We start from the raw sequence: 18,251 nt of genomic DNA on the forward strand, positions 1-18,251 counted from the left end.
GCAGGGCATAGATTAACCCTAACACTGCCTGCGCTGGTACCAGGACTTATGTGTTAGGCAGGTAAATTTGTAGCCCAGGGGATACCTGGCTAACAATATATAATATGTATTTAGTTGTTACTGGTATTGTTTCTACTCAGTTTAGTGTCATGAATTGCAAAGCAATTGACCAGGTCATTTTCAAAATAATATTTTATTATGATACTGTATGAACAAAGCCAAAATCTGGCATGTTATGCACATATTTTGGGAAAACAGATGTTACAAATACAAAGCCAGGGAACATTCATTTGTATAGTCATAATGGTATTATTAAACATGTGCAGCTGCAATCGACTTTAGAGATTGCGATTTTAGAATATACAGCAAATAAATCACTGACACTTTCAAATCACTGAGCCTTTCCATTATTACTTAACATGCACTATAGCCCCCTAATAAATCCATTACAAAAGGACATTTCAGGTAAAGCGTGTCCCACAGCTGTGCATAAACTCCTCAGGATATTTCAAGGACTGCCAAAGTTTATGTTGGTAAACAATGTTTTACACATGAGCAGCGATTGAGGAACAAAGTTATTGAGCAGATGAAACATTTTTTTTTTACAATAGATTTTTATTTCTAAGGGCATTTAATATCATGGCACAACTTCCTAATCAACAAATAACTATTTGCTTGCCACAATCCTACAAAGACCATTTAAACAAGATGATCACAATGCCCACAGGCTACTGTAGTTACATTTCAATGCAACCAACACATTGATGGAATATTCTGGTCTGAATGCAATTTAGATCGGTATGTTTCATAGAAAGAGGAACAGAAAGAAAGATTTTTGTATTGAGTCTTGTGGGATCTACTACAACTTATTTTTGGCATTTCCAGCTTGAATTCTTATATGTTGTAAAGTGCTAAAAAGAAAAGAACCACAAAAACAAGGGAGACCACATACAGTACAGTATAGTGTAGTAGCCTATCTGAAAAATGAGGAGTTCAAAGCAGATACTCACAATATTATCTTTCACATCTCTTCACTATCTCAGGACTCCCTTCTGCACTACTGTATTTAATCTACAGTACAGGGGTGCAATCCATGGCTTTAGTGATCTGACTGCCTGAGCCACTGAAGAGAGCCTCCAAAGCATTTTCCCGCATGTGACCGGCATCTTGACTGCCATCCTTGCCTGCCTCAGGCCACACCAAAAAACAAAGTCCACTAATCCAACACGATTTGTGTCACGATTTGCACTTCATCGGGGTTTTGCCTAGTGCTTAATTCTCTCTTTTATAGGCAATCCCGTTGTAAGTTAATTAAACTTTTTGGTGCCATATCTTTTATATTTCTAGAAAAAAAAACAGTTGAAGTCTTAAGAGAGGTATTTGCATCCAAAAAACAAACTAAATAAAGGAATAAATACCTGTGTAAATAAACATATGATAAAACATCTCCCATGTACCGTATGTGCTTAGTGAGTATCACTTTAAGATAAATGTTCTGTCTTTCTTCATTATTATTTTTTACATATTTATGGGAAATTATATAGAAAGAGATTTTATATTTAACAATAATCAATAAATTATTACTTTTTAGTTTTGACCTATTTGTGTGAACTTATATATATATATAAAATCCCTTGTTAGTTTACACAAAGGGATAGTTTGTGAAATGTGGTCCATTTTTCATTTTTCTTTCTTTCACCATGAAACTAGCAATCAATGTTCATCTTATTGTCTGAGAGTCAGCTCCCAAAAGAATAGATCTTATGGTTCATATTCCATTTTCAAAGACTGCATGTGAGCAAAGCTGATTCCAACCAGTAACTGAACAAAGTACGAGATGATGGAAGTCATAACGTAGAAAGAACACTCAGGTAACTGGAAGGTCTTGTTTCTGCAAATTGACTAAAGTCACACTTTACACCTACTACATACTTTAGGTCCAATTGCTATTTCTTCCAGCTGTCCAAGCAGTCATATCCCCAAAATATTTATTTTAAAGTATAGAGCCAATTTTGTCTAAAAGGTATCAAACAGTGTGTTACCTATGCCTCCTGTGGTAATTCCATTGAAGTTAGAAGAAATAAACCATTGCCACATTTCTAGCTGTTAAAAGAATAGTACCAATTTGTGTAGTTTCACACAACATATTATATTTAACTGACTTTGTTGAGGGTTAACCCTTAGCTGATTGAGTAAATTCAAACACGTATCATTAACCATAACATTAAAAGTCGTGAAACATTTTGTTTTATTATTATTATTTTGAATAAAAGGAATCCAGTGCCTTGTAGGGAATGCCATGTTCAATACCTTCAGCTAGGTTAATTTCATATTTTACTTTACACTGTCTCTGAAGTATATTTGCTTTTACGGCATATTTTCTGATTTGCACATTAAAAAGATTGACTTAATTTAAATGTTGTGTAACAGTGTTTCCCCCCTGGGAGACTCTACCATTACTGGTCGTGTGGTGCATGATACCTGCTGGTAACAGGAGGGCTGAGCTGTCCTGGTGATAGTGGGGACACAGGATCAGGTTTCTGGGGTATATTACCCACATGGGTCTCTAGCAGTGCAGCGCCTCCATCTGCCGTAGGCTCCAGATAGGTGAAGATGATCTCCTACAGTAGAACTAATCACCTCTCCTCCCTGTAAGATCACACACTAGGCTGGAGGTACAACAACAGGAATGGACCGTAATAGGTGCAGCTTAGCTTATAGGAGAGGAGGGAGAGGGGTCATATGATTTAAACTAACAAATACATAAAAGGTTTCAACAAAGTACACGTGGGGTGTATATCTCAGAGAAAGAGAAGTGGTAGAACAAGAGGTCATGCTCTGAAGCTGGAGGGTGGAACGCTCAGGGTAAATGCAAGGAGGTACACCTTCATGGAAAGAGTGGAGGATTCATGAAATAATCTCCCATCAAATGTGATAAGAAAATATAAAAAAATGCTTGGAATTTAAATACTTCAAAGCTTTCTTAATTACAAAAGAAAGCCAATAATCAAATAGGGTCTAAGGTTTTACATTAAATAGGGAAATAGGTGGGCCAAGTGCCACCCAATTCCATGTTTCTATTAAGGTGATATTTACCCAAATAAGATAATTAAAAATATAGGTGCAATATTAACCTCATTTTAACAGCGATAAGTGAATCCGATCCACATGTCTAAGTTTTTCTAAACTACACGTGTCTGTGTAAAAAAATGATCCTTCCTTTTCTTCTGCAATAGTTTCTTATTTTACAGTATGCTTCCTTTGTAATATTTTCCAGTTTTGACATTCAAAAAGATAATTTATTTATATTTTATTTGCAACAAAAAAAATCATATGTTTAGAAATATTATTTTAGCACTGATCTTAAATTGTTAATCAGTCCTAAGATTTTAAATTGTATGGCTGAATATGATTAAGTGGACCTTTAGTTTAAATTTCTTCAGTGATAGCAAGGTTCAGTAAGCTACCGAAGAGTATGAAAAATAGCTTTGAGGTTTGGGGTTGCAGCAAAGGAAAAGTGGTTCAAAACTCAATGGTTAGTTGGCAGTGGTGAAAGTGACAATTTGCATTGCAGAGCGACAACTAGTGTGTGGATAAAATACAAAGCAGGCAGAGGGAACAAAATTCAAGCACATGTTGGCTCTTCTAAAATGGAAATATAGATTAGCTGGCCAAATGTTACACAGAGCTGGTGATCATTTCAAGGTAGATAATATACATGAAAATGGTTACTTTTTATACACTGAATATTAGTTTTTATGTTAACTAATTTAATTACATTATCTTGCTATTACTGTCAACTGTTAAAATGACTTTCAGAGGTTGATCTCTTTATAATAAATAATCCCATTTATTTAAGCACTTTAATGTACAAGCACATCAGCAGAATATTTCATTTCAAATTCTTGAATGACTGAAACTGGATATGGTATAACATTTAATCGCATGCATCACAGGAGTAAAAATAAATATTTTTTTGCAGCAAGATTAACATCTTGAGATCATGTGGTGTTAAATCTTCCCTTTTTTTGCATGTTTGGCTTATAATGGCATCAGACTAAAGGGATAATTCAATATACTTAGAAGTGACTGATTGACAAGTGTTTCGGCAACATTGGTCTATTCTATTAACGGATGATACCCCAAGAGAACTCTTGGATGTGCAGCCCTGTATTACTAGTGAGAGGGCCCAAAATGTAACAGATAAGTTAGTACACAGCCATTTTGGCCAATTGAAATATCTCACAGATTCAGCAAGACTTACTGTTCTCGGTACTATGAGAAGGCACGAGATTCCACCCGCAGGAACACTTTATGCACCACGTTCCATCAACCAACGGAATCACATGCTACATTTTTTGTGGGTTTTTTTTTTTTTTTTAATTGCAGTTCAATATGTATTGGTTAGATGGCACAATGAATATCTTTGTCAATGCCGTGGTTAGCATATTGAATTGCACAAGAACTTAAATATTTTTATACTGTACAACAGGCCTGCACAACTCCAGTCCTCGAGGGCCGCAAACCGGCCAGGTTTTCAGGATATCCGTACTTCAGTACAGCTGGCTCAATTAGTGGCTCATTCAAACTGAGCCACTAATTGAGCCAGCTGTGCTGAAGAAGGGATATCCTGAAAACCTGGCCTGTTTGTGGCCCTCGAGGACTGGAGTTCTGCAGGCCTGCTGTAAATTAACTGATTTCAGTGGTGGGAAATTGTTCAAAACTGAGAACGTGGGGGAGGGGTGGGGGGAGACAGGACAGAGGCTCAGGAAGGAAAATTAATGGAAAAATAGGTTTAATCAGAGTAAAGTCAAAACAATCCAAGGTCATTCATAGCAGGTAGATGTATAAATTATGGGTTAGGCAAAAGCAAAGTCAAGTACAATCCAAGGTCATTCACAGGTAAGGCAATATAGTTTGAGGGGTTAGGGAAAAGCAAGATCCAGTACAATCCGATGGACAACACAGAGAAGGCAATATACTTAGCTAGGCAGGAGACAGGAAACAGGGATGTTCATTTAAGCTGGGAACAGAGTTGCAACGCAAGGAACTGAGGAACTTCCTTTCTTTAAATAGGGCTCAACAAGTAAGCTGGAAAGTCTTATGTCACAATGCCTCTGGGAGTTGTAGTTCCTCTCCTGTGTCTCAAGCCCGGTGGACACCTGCAGTACTGCAGCCAGAATAAACTCCCATGACGGCAGGATTTCCTAATCGCCGACAAACTGGCCTGACAGTACTCCTCCTCCTTGGGGCAACTCTCTACTGTACCTTTTAAACATGACATCATGTTGTCATAGAGATACTTAGGGACACCAAGATAGAGGGAAAGATTGAGACAGCTTTATATGAGCATGTATTGGGCATTGGCTTTTATGTGAGTTGCCCATCAGAAAAGATGTAATGGAGGATGTTTATTATGCCACATTATGTGGAGACATTTCTAGATCTCACTAGGCATTTATTTCTCCTCTTTATAAAATAAGAATTATGCAAGCTATACTGTATACATTATTGAAGGCATTCTGGATTACATGTTATTTATATTGCTACGGTACGTATACCTTTGAGTCTCCTATTATCTGAGCACCATTCCACGTTGGACTTTGATAAGCTTTGTATAAGACACTATTTATTTAAGATCATTAAACAACTCCATCACTTTCTTTATACTGTATTTAGTTTACTCAGAGTAACAATTTATCTCTACCATGCCAGGTCTCCATGGAGCATCCACACATTCCTGTGCCGGCAGTTCCTGCTGAGAATATTGGGACATGATGACTCGCCTGTGGATTGTAGTTTTTCCTACCAGAGTAATTGTGAATATGGTACCTACTCTGATAATTGCATGTGTTTATTTACAAATGATATATACAATAGTGTTTAAACTCTTTGTTACTGTGAGTTTTGCAGAGGGACACTGGCCGATCTAACACACTCCTGCTCAGGCTAAGTGATGAGAAAGAGGAGCTTGGATAGACTCTTTAGCATCAGCAGGACAAGGACCATCCACCTCCTACGTGTAACCTGACAACTCCCCTATGTCCAAAACAAGGAAGAGGTCCCTACCCCGTCCAGCAAATCCTCCGGACAAGAAGAGGACCCTGTAGTTTAGAGATGGAGTTAAGGGTGGGAGGAAATTAAAGGGAGTGGGGAATATTTTATATATATATATATATATATATATATATATATATATATATATATATATATATATATAAAACGAAAAGAAGACGTGGCTCCCATAGCATAATATTGTAATTTAATATTTAAAATGAACATGCAAGTGAATCATGGACACTTACAATGTGCAATAAAGTAAAGAGCATTGAGTAAAGTCTTGACAGTCACCCGATCGAGCCTCCGTGGATCTTTGCTGTATAAGGAGTCCAACACACTCCCCTCGTGGATGCCTGGAAGATGCGTGCGCACTCGTTCTCCCCCTGAATGGAAGTCCCGCGAGAGTATGTGTCCTCCGACGTAGCGAGGTATTGACACAGCAGTCAATTTCCCTTCATAGAATCCAAGGTGTATGGGACACGGCTCAACAGCAAGGCAGGACAAGACTACCATGGGTATATACCCCATAGATGAATGAGCACATTAAAAACACCTGTGTATAAAATGATAATCATTAACTCTTAAAGGGCAAGAACAGGGAGAAAGAAATGAAACAAAGGGATAACAAGAAACATGATACATAAAACATGGTGAATAAACCATGGTGCTTGTGAACATAAAAGCGTACAGAATAAATATACATATTGGTTTAGGCAAACTCAAATATGATAAATATTACAATATAAAATGATACAATATAAAATTCAAATACTAAACAAGAAATTACACTCAAATAAAACCATAGTTGATGATGAAAATGAGGAAAAAATCTAACACAAATGAAATGGGAATGGATGAAAAAGAAATAAAAAAATATATTTTTGAATATACAAAAATGTGAATGTGAATAAAAATATAAATATGTATATAAAAAATGTATGTAATGTATGTAAAGTAAATATGTGTATGAAAAATGTTGAATAGAGATATAAATGATAAAAATAAAAAATGAATTATAGAAAAATCAAGAAAAATAAAGAATAAAATGGTAAATTGAATAAAATGTGAAAAAGTATTAAAAAATATATATTAAAAAAAAAATTAAAAAAAAAAATATATATATATATATATATATATATATATATATGACTAAAAAGGAGGGAGAGTAGGGTCAAAAAGGTGCACTCAAATGCTGAATTATGAAAAATAGAAATGGACTTTATTAACAAAGAGTATAAAAAACACAAAAGACAGACCCACACAAATCACATGTCAGATCGCTATGCGACACAACGTAAAAACATCAAAGAGGTACAATTGGTCTGATAAGAGCCAAAGCAGGGTAGCAATATATCATTACAAATATAACATAACAGAACTAGGGGAAAAATATTTCTCCCCAAGTAATGTTTACTGAGATCGGCCGATCCAGAACAAGAGTAGCAATGAATATAAATGGTAAGTAGATACAGACCACAAGAAAAAGATTGGATATATATTGTAGTAAATATACATAAACCTCTTAATGATGATGAGAGATAGTTAGGCACATAGCTAGAAATACATAAAGTTGTGACCCTTAAATGTGCTGTACATCAGCTGAATAAAGTGATGCCCAAATTGAGCTGCACATGTAAGATAAGTAGCAGCAGTGGTAGATCTATAAAGTGCACTGGTAACGCTCATATAAAGTCCCCTGAGATACAGAGCTCAAAAATAATGAGCAGTGGTGGTGTGTGAATAACACAGGGACATAGAGCACTGCTGTGTGTGGTGTGCACAAAGCACTGAGGAAATCCAGTGATAAATACCAGCGTTACTCAGTCAGGCAGCAGGAGAATCAGATGATAAAGACCAAAGTCTTGCAGTGGGACATCAGCAGTAAAACGGAGGAAAGTCTCACGCAGTATGGTAAGGCACACGGGTCACAGGATGGAGGGGTGCTGTCACAGCTCTGCTCCTACGGCCGTTTCGCCAAAAAGGCTTCTCCCGGAAGAAGCCGTAGGAGCAGAGCTGTGACAGCACCCCTCCATCCTGTGACCCGTGTGCCTTACCATACTGCGTGAGACTTTCCTCCGTTTTACTGCTGATGTCCCACTGCAAGACTTTGGTCTTTATCATCTGATTCTCCTGCTGCCTGACTGAGTAACGCTGGTATTTATCACTGGATTTCCTCAGTGCTTTGTGCACACCACACACAGCAGTGCTCTATGTCCCTGTGTTATTCACACACCACCACTGCTCATTATTTTTGAGCTCTGTATCTCAGGGGACTTTATATGAGCGCTATCAGTGCACTTTATAGATCTACCACTGCTGCTACTTATCTTACATGTGCAGCTCAATTTGGGCATCACTTTATTCAGCTGATGTACAGCACATTTAAGGGTCACAACTTTATGTATTTCTAGCTATGTGCCTAACTATCTCTCATCATCATTAAGAGGTTTATGTATATTTACTACAATATATATCCAATCTTTTTCTTGTGGTCTGTATCTACTTACCATTTATATTCATTGCTACTCTTGTTCTGGATCGGCCGATCTCAGTAAACATTACTTGGGGAGAAATATTTTTCTCCTAGTTCTGTTATGTTATATTTGTAATTATATATTGCTACCCTGCTTTAGCTCTTATCAGACCAATTGTACCTCTTTGATGTTTTTACGTTGTGTCGCATAGCGATCTGACATGTGATTTGTGTGGGTCTGTCTTTTGTGTTTTTTATACTCTTTGTTAATAAAGTCCATTTCTATTTTTCATAATTCAGCATTTGAGTGCACCTTTTTGACCCTACTCTCCCTCCTTTTTAGTCATATTATTCCTTTGGGTCGGTAGCACCACCAGAGGGTTACCTTTTACCTTGACCTCTGGATAACTGATTATTTAATCACACAAGGGTGATTTGATTGCGGCATCTATTGTGTGTTCCATATATATATATATATATGTTGTGTAATGTAAAATACATGTCTGATTAAAAATGATGCTATGATGTAAAGTGATGTAGTCATATGTCAAACAGGGGCACCCAGAACATTATACCAATGTACTTGTATCTATCTGTTCATTGAACCCCTTGGGTGACAAAGTGTCCAGGGAATAAATCCAGAAGGTCTCCCGCAAATATAACCTCCTGAATCTATCACCCCCAATGAGAGACACTGGTATGTGTTCGATACCCCTGATGGTTAGAGAAGCAGGATCCTTGTCATGACAGATGGAGAAGTGCTTAGAAAGACTATGAGCCAGATTTCCATTGATGATGTTACGTCTATGCTCTAGAAACCTGGTACTCATAGGTCGAATGGTTCTCCCTATGTATTGTGTTCCACAGGAACATGAGAGAAGGTACACTATATAGGTGGAGAGACAATTAATCCTGCTCTTTATAACGTACTTTCCCTTATTGGAAAAGGAGCAGAATTTTTCACCAGTGGCAAGATGTTTGCATGTTAGACACCTAGTACGTCCACATGAAGAATTGTCAGAGAGATGATCTGAAGAAACAGAATCTCTATCCTTAATGGTTCTCAAATGACTAGGGACCACCATATTTTTAATGTTTTTAGCTTTTTTGTAGGTAACTGGAATATATGCAGGTAGGGTGCGTCCCAAGACAGGATCATTCCTAAGAATATCCCAATGGTTATTCAATATATGTTTAATTTTGTACGCAGACTTGTTGAATTTAGTGATGAATCTAGGACACTTGTCATAACATGAATCAACATTGAATTTAGTAGAAGCTTTTAATTTGGATTGAGAAAGAAGAACATCCCTATTAATGTTATTGACCTCATTGAGAGCACCAGTGACAGACTCCTCCTTATAGCCTTTATGAACAAATTTAGAAACCAATTCCTGACCCTGAGTATCAAAATCTTTTTGAGATGAAAGTTCCTCTTTAGCCGATAAAATTGGCTCTTAGGAATATTCTCCAGCCACTTTCTGTGGTGATTACTTGATGCATGAAGATAACTGTTGACAGATACCTCCTTGAAGTGTGTTTTGGTAGATATCCGACCCTCATCATCATCTGTAATAAACAAAACGAAATCTAGAAATGTAATTTGTTTGGGCTGAACTTCAAATGTAAATTTCAGACCCATCTCGTTTGTATTGAAAGATTGGAGGATGCCTGAAAGGATTTCCTCTGCACCCTCCCAGATGATGATGATATCGTCTATGAAACGGCCATAGAACACTAGGCCCACCCCCAGACCAGCATTCGCCCACACATGAAGGTCCTCCCACAACCCCATGTACAGGTTTTCATAGCTGGGGGCAAACCGCGTGCCCATGGCCGTTCCACAGACTTGCAAATAAAAGTCATCCTCAAACAAAAAGTAGTTGTGCTGTAAAATAAATGATATACTGGAGAGTATAAAGTCCTTCTGACCTGGATGGAGTAGGGGATCCTTATCTAGAAAATAAGTAACAGCCTCTAGACCCCTGTGATGCTCTATACAAGTATACAATGAAGAGACATCACAGGAGGCCCAGTGATAAGTGGGTTTCCAACGGATGTCCTTGATAGAGTCGATGACGTGCAACGTGTCCCTCAGATATGATCTGAGTGATGTTACAGATGGACTAAGAAAATTATTTACATATTTGGACACATTCGACGTCATCGACTCGAACCCTGACACTATCGGTCGCCCTGGTGGACAGTCATGGCTCTTGTGAATTTTAGGGAGGTGGCAAAAGATGGGAATTCTAGGATGATCAACATACAGGAATTTAAATTCTGATGAATTAATAATCGCATTGTCCTTAGCTTTTGACAAAAGTGCATGATACAATGATTGAAATTCAATAGTAGGATCATACTCAAGAGTGACATAGAATGTGTCATCCTGTAGTAATCTTTTTCCTTCCTGTATATAGATCTCCCTATCTTGAATAACAATACCACCTCCCTTATCGGCCTGACTGAAGACGATGTCATCTTGGGACTGAAGTTCTTTGAGGGCTCCCTGTTCAACAATTGAAATATTTCTCTTATTGGCCCGTCGTACACAGAGTTGCTCTAAATCTTTCAGTACCATGTATGTATATATATATATCTATATATATATATATAGATATATATAGATATATATAGATATATATAGATATATATATATATATATATATATATATATTAACCCTGGCTGTGCTCAAAGCTGTGACCATGCAGCATCTTAAGCCTATAGGGAACCATGTTAAAAATGGTTATTGAGGCAAAAATTGACACTGTGTGCTCTTTTGCATGTCATTTCCCAGAAAACCTTGCTGCAGTGGAAGTGCTGTATGCTGGGTGATAATGGGGAAAGGCGGGGTTGCAGACCTGCCTAAGACATGCAGATGAGCACACAGCTATATTTGCATATTTGCTTTCCTGTGGAGGGTTTTTGTCACTTTTTTTACTCACCATAACTTAACTCAGTATTATGGTTTAGCCTATCCCATAGCCTCTCTTGCATTCCCAGTAAAATCAACCCCACACTGATGAGACCCATCAAGGTCGAAACAGCTGTCTGTGGGTGGTTTTCTGGGTATGCACCTTAACCCTGGCTGTGCTCAAAGCTGTGACCATGCAGCAAGCTTAAGCCTATAGGGAACCATGTTAAAAATGATTATTGAGGCAAAAAGTGACACTGTGTGCTCATTTGCATGTCATTTCCCAGAAAACCTTGCTGCAGTGGAAGTGCTGTATGCTGGGTGATAATGGGGAAAGGCGGGGTTGCAGACCTGACTAAGACATGCAGATGAGCACACAGCTATATTTGCATATTTGCTTTCCTGTGGAGGGTTTTTGTCACTTTTTTTACTCACCATAACTTAACTCAGTATTATGTTATATATATATATATATATATATATATATATATATATATATATATATATATATATATATATATATATAAATATATAAATAAATAAAGATAAATGCATCTATATAAATATTATAAATGTATTTGTTTTAGATAAATATAATATTTTTTTCTGGGAGAAACACACAATTGAAGATATTTTGAATAACAAGTAGCAAAAACCTATTTATTGTGCAGTAAACAACAATATAACATGAACAACTTAACTACAACAATATACAACAATATAGCATGTATACTGTAACTTAACAAAAAAAAATCATAACCCACTCACCCCCCTCCCCACTAACCTGTATTAAACACAACCTATTTATATTCAATTCTATATACAGTATTAGTCAATTTAAATATACTGAAACCAGCACATGGGCTGTCTACATCTACACAAAGAAACTGAAAACAAAACAAGGCAGAAGCAGCTCAAGCTGCACCAAGATCTCTAGAGATTCATGCGGTCCATCACCATTATCCTGTGATGATTGCAATAAATGGGTGTACGATTCGCGCTTGGGCTTTCATGTTGGTCACCTCTGGAGGGTAAATGTTCCCTGTAGATTTTGTGTCAATGCCTTTGTTCTGTTCAGTAATAGTGAAGTTGTGCCTTACAATTATGTTTCCATATTGTTTAGGGCAAGTCCTGAGTATTGCAGTGCCCAATTTTTAAGGTTCTGGTTGACAGACAACCCTTCAAATATTTTAGGTACCATGCAATGCCCACCCTAAACATGTCCATATGGGCAATGAGGTGTGTGTTTAAAAGAACTAAGCTGTTATTTAGTAGGTGTATCTTTTGTGATGGTTCTGTTGCCAAGTTTACATCTGCAGTACCATTTGTTGATAGCAACAGAGGAGTGAGTGCAGCTGTTCTGGCTGGGGTGGCTGGGATCAAAAAAGAGTGGGACTAGTCATGTAGTGTTCAGTTCAAAGTGTAATAGAATTAAATACAGTATAACCGCGCATTACAACAATCTTTAGTTTGAATGCATACATGTAATCTTCTGTACAGTATTCTTCTGTAATCTTCTGTTTCAGCCAACGTTGTCCAACCCCATCCATTAATGCAAACAAAAAAACGCGTTTAGGGATTGAGTAAACAGAATACTGAACTCTGATCCCACTAGGCACTGCAGTCTTTGCTCACATGGCACTGCAACCACATTAATGTAGCCATGCTGTAAAATGGTCTACAGTTTCCTCTCCTGCTGGCAGTAAGCCTGATAGGTTACAGGGATGCCAGCAGTAATTATGGAGGTTTGCCCTCACACCCTGGTGAGGTGCCCTATGTATGAATGGGAGTGGCTACATACTCTGAGTCCACCGTTAGTGACATCAGAGATGTGCCTGCCTCCTGGAGATATATAAGGCACAGCACTGCTCAAAGTTAGTGTGTTGGAGTAAGGAGCAAGTCTACGTTGAGACCTGGGAGAAAGAGGCCCACTAGTGCTGTAACTAGTGGCCCCATTCTATATCAATCAGCATCAAGCTGTCAACGCCATACTGTGTCCAGGGACCTGGCACAGGGGTGATCTCCCTGAGGGGAGAGGAGATCTATTGGGAGGGCGTACCTTTGAAAGGATCACATGGCGAGATGTGCGGCTGAGTAAATCGCTGCAAGGGGCAGCTGGCCCATACCAAGCAACAATAAAGAATGACCTTGAATAAAGACACTTCACTGTGTGAGTCTGGAATTACTCAGCAGGGGAAGGTACCACCAAGAAGGAGTTCCTCATCAGAATCATCCCCATGCAGACGCAGGGATCCTGATGAGGTGGAGGCGTTGCACTGGATATAGGTAGGACTCAAGCACACTACCTCAGCTGCCTGTCTGGGTTGGCAATCCCCACACAACATCATGCGGGAGACTCAGGAGTCCTGTTGCCAACAGGTGCACCACCAGACACGACCATGTAATGGGGACTGGTTAGACCACAGGGGCCAATGTGAGATTGGGTGGGTCAAGCCAGGTCAGAAAATCCGCTACATTTGGAGGAGCTGCTGAGATATATACCTGTCAACGGGACAGGCTTTTGCTAGGCACACTGGGAAACAGGAGAGTGTATGCTGCCACTTTGTGCTGTGTTGGGACGGAGCCTAGGGGTAGTCAGGGGGCTGATGGAGTATTGTCAGCTCGCAGGGACGACCTAGGGGCCTGAGAGGAGTTGGAGGTTTGGAGAGGGGCTATAGCTGTCCTAGTCACCTTGAGGTAGTGCTAGTGGTAGGATGCCTGAAGGGATAGCCTGTTAACGAGGTCAGGAATTCTGGACAGGGTCTGCGCTAGGCTAGCCAACAGTAGGAAGACGCCCAAGTACTGCATGGAGGAGCCAGATTACTCTAGTCCATTCCAGACCACTTACCGAAGGGAGCACAGACTGGGAGGAAGGAGATACAGCAGACACAGAGAGAGTGAGCCTAGCCTGAGGTCGTGCAAACACGATTCCAGCCTACATTAGGTATACAAGGTGGTGCATCAAGGTAACCTTTATTGTATCGGTGTGGCGGCTGCCCCGCAGAGATGAGCTCCACGTACAATAACCGCAACTACAGCAACGAAATGGCGACCACAAGAATGGAAGACCCGCGCGGTGCGGCGGAAGGTCCAAAATGGCAGCCGGAGGCAGATGGAGGGAGTGCATGTGGTGCACGCTCCGCTGAAGAGCAATCTACTGATGTGACTTTGGCAAGCCTGTTGTGGAGTGGCGCGAAAGCTGTGGCCGCGCCGTTTTTGTCCTGTCTGGGACCTAGGGGTACTACCCCTGAGGACATTGAGGAGGACATTACCGTGATATGTGGAGATTATGATGATGTTGCCTGTCAGTCGGCATACAAACAGTTAAACGCTACCTCAACCTTCAAAGAGACTGACAGTGCAAACCAAAATTGGGGCTCTCGCTTCCCTGGGAGTCCGTGTGGATCAATTGCAGAAAATTCTGCAAATGCGGGACTTGCAGAAAGTTGGCCAGGAGTGGCGCCAACAGGAAAACCCCACCCTGATGACGTGAAAGCTGCAGCTGTGCCCTCATGGACAATGACTAACTCAGCCCCAGTGCTGGGTCACCCGATCAACCTGTGGGACCTCCCCCTAATCTCAACCAGGGGGAGCGGTTTCCAATTATGCCCTGTGGGAACGGATTCAGCTGAGCGAGGAGCTGGTCAGCCGGCCGCGCTCTTACAGAAAGTAGTTCCTGTAATTAGTGCTGCCGTTGGAGGAAGAGACAAAGAGTCTGAGGGAACTTGGCCGGGGATGGCGCCAAATAAGGAGTGGTGCTCGGGGGGTGGTGGCGCGAAACCTGAAGCCGTGCCCCCCAGGACTGTGAAAAGTACAGCACTAATCCTGGGACATCCTATAAAATTGTGTGACCCTCCCCTAATCTCCACCAGTGGGGGTGGTTTCCAGATTTGTCAGATGAGGGTGGAGCTAGTCAAGGGAGTGGTTGACAACTCAACCCTTGCTCGTCAGTCACGAGGAGCCGATATTCTGAACAGACCACTGCTGCGAGTACCTCCTACCGTTGACTATGGCCTGTAAGCAGGAGGAAGGTGCTATGGTATCTACCCAACCCTACTCGGCCCCAGGAGGCTTCCTGGTGATTCGGGTGGCGGGCACTGAGACGTGGCGTGCCTCTGCTTGTAGTGCAGACTACCCGGTGGTGCCGTGGGTACAGCTGCACGCTGCCCGCAATGTGGCCTCCAGTACATGTGGCCCATGCTTACTTTTGTACCTATCCAGGCCAACGAAGCAGCGGGAGATGCGGCTATGCTATCGGCCGAGCTCCCCAGCGCGCTATGGAGGGAAACTGAGGATCCCGGAGAATGGGGATCGGGGCCGGTTGCCAAAACTGAGCCCGAGGAAAAAGAAACTATCAGCTGTTGTGCCGGCCGAGAACCTAAGCGGCGGTCACCCCGGGGGGTGCCCCCAAGCAAGATAGAATTGGATTCCTCTGATGAGGAACCCGTGGCGTCGTCCGCAGTAGTGACCCGGCAACCAACAAATTCCTGTGGCAGTAATGGAAGGAAAGTGCCACTTACTGGAGCTGGCGGTGAGAAGAGTCGAGTATCACCGGTGCCGCGGAAGACAGAGATACGGAGTCCCCCGGTTCCGGGGACCGGCGGTTCCAGTGGCGAGGGTCGATCCACACCAACTCCCAGGAGCGGTAAGAGCAGTCCTTGTTCCTACCAGGCTCCGAAGGCGACATCGACGGGGGAAGGGCGGTACCAGGCCCAGGCGGGGCGACAGAGAACAGCGGAGCTGCCGGATGTCGTATTGGAGGAAGAGGTCCCGCTCTGGGACCCATCCCAAGATGGCGGAACATCCAGTCCCGTCAATGATGACACTTCCGTCGGACCAACCGTAGAGATGACCGCGCCTCATCGATCGGGCAATGCCTCCCGGTCGCCCGATCCTAAGAAGAGCTGGCAGACATTGAGAAAAGTTGAGAGCGGTGAGACCCGACCATCGGAGAGCCCTTGCGGTAACTCCAGATAATGTAGTGGTAAAGAGCGGGTCGGAACCCCGCAGATACCAACAGTCTGCCCTTATGCCCAGCCCCATGCCCTAGTTAAAGCCCCAGTCCCGGTCACGCTTTCACGTGGGTCCTCTTCAAGTTTGGGAATGTCTGGAGGGTCCCAGGGCACCTCCGAAGAACGGACTGGGGAGAGACTGGAAAGTTTCACTTCCGATGACGGGTCGGTGGATGGAGGGTATTCGCGGGAAGTGTCTGTATCCAGTGATTGCCCTAGCATAGTGAGCGTGACCCTCGCAACTAGGCCCAAGGGGCGGCCTAATTCCCGGTCTACCGGGACATCCGGGGTGTCCTCTTGGGGGGAACCAGAGGAGGGGGATTCGATAGAGTCTGCCCCAGAAGAGATTAGGGAGACCCGGTGGTGGGCCCCCTTATTCGAGGGTTACGAGGCGTGGTTAGACCGCACTCGGTTCCTGCTAGAGAAGGAGGGTGTAGTTGACTATTGGTGGGCCCGGGGGGAGTTCACTGAGGAGGAACGGATAAAAGCGATGCAGGAACGGTGCAGATCCGTCATGATATCATAGAGCCCATGGGTCCCAGTAGATTGACGGATCCTGTGGAACCAGATGAACCCCTATCATGGGTGCTACCAGGAAAAGCGGGAAACACAAGGTTGATCCGGGCCAGTAGGGCGGAGAGGGCCATTATAACAAAATATAAGAACTCCCATGGGCTGGAGTATCCATATGTCCCTGAACCCCTCATGCAGGAGATTGAGGATAACAGGGACAGGTGGCTGCGGGAAACAATTGAACAGTACTTGGTAAACAAGGGTGGTGCCATTACTGGGCACAAGGCGGAGGAAAGAATTGCTCAACTCATGCGAGTGTGGAGCATAGGGCGGAGCATTTATATGCACAAAGCCGTTTATAGGCCTGAGAGTGGGTTACCGCGTGAATAGCATAATGGTACTGGATATGGGGGGTCGGGAAGTTAAGAAACCCAATCCTCATCACTACTATTAGGGGGAACAGGACAGATGTTGCGCGAATTAGTGCCCTGCTGGTCAGAGAGTGCTTTGTGTGATACCATTACTGTGAACTTAATAATGTTGTAACTGATTGTGTTTACATTTTACAGTGTTTCCCGGAGAAGGTACAACAAATTTAGGTCCCAGACGGGTCGTTGGGATTCACCAGGGGGAGAATTTAGCCATTCTGTAAAATGGTCTACAGTTTCCTCTCCTGCTGGCAGTAAGCCTGGTAAGTTACAGGGATGCCAGCAGTAATTATGGAGGTTTGCCCTCACACCCTGGTGAGGTGCCCTATGTATGGATGGGAGTGGCTATATACTCTGAGTCCACCGTTAGTGACATCAGAGATGTGCCTGCCTCCTGGAGATATATAAGGCACAGCACTGCTCAAAGTTAGTGTGTTGGAGTAAGGAGCAGGTCTACGTTGAGACCAGGGAGAAAGAGGCCCACTAGTGCTGTAACTAGTGGCCCCATTCTATATCAATCAGCATCAAGCTGTCAACGCCATACTGTGTCCAGGGACCTGGCACAAGGGTGATCTCCCTGAGGGGAGAGGGGATCCCACTCTATTGGGAGGGTGTACCTTTGAAAGGATCACATGGCGAGATGTGCGGCTGAGTAAATCGCTGCAAGGGGCATACCAAGCAACAATAAAGAATGACCTTGAATAAAGACACTTCACTGTGTGAGTCTGGAATTACTCAGCAGGGGAAGGCACCACCAAGAAGGAGTTCCTCATCAGAATCATCCCCACGCAGACGCAGGGATCCTAATGAGGTGGAGGCGTTGCACTGGATATAGGTAGGACTCAAG

The 18,251-nt window shown here is 42.1% G+C and overlaps 1 protein-coding gene across 1 annotated transcript in view; it reads right to left on the minus strand.

Annotated features, from left to right (window-relative positions):
* The window catches only part of TAFA2 (TAFA chemokine like family member 2), a 605,483-nt gene that overhangs the window by 201,142 nt on the left and 386,090 nt on the right, over positions 1 to 18,251 (minus strand). The gene's annotated exons all lie outside the window — the stretch shown is intronic.

The sequence above is a fragment of the Ascaphus truei genome, chromosome 5 (assembly GCF_040206685.1).
Source record: "Ascaphus truei isolate aAscTru1 chromosome 5, aAscTru1.hap1, whole genome shotgun sequence".
NCBI classification, from domain to species: domain Eukaryota; kingdom Metazoa; phylum Chordata; class Amphibia; order Anura; family Ascaphidae; genus Ascaphus; species Ascaphus truei.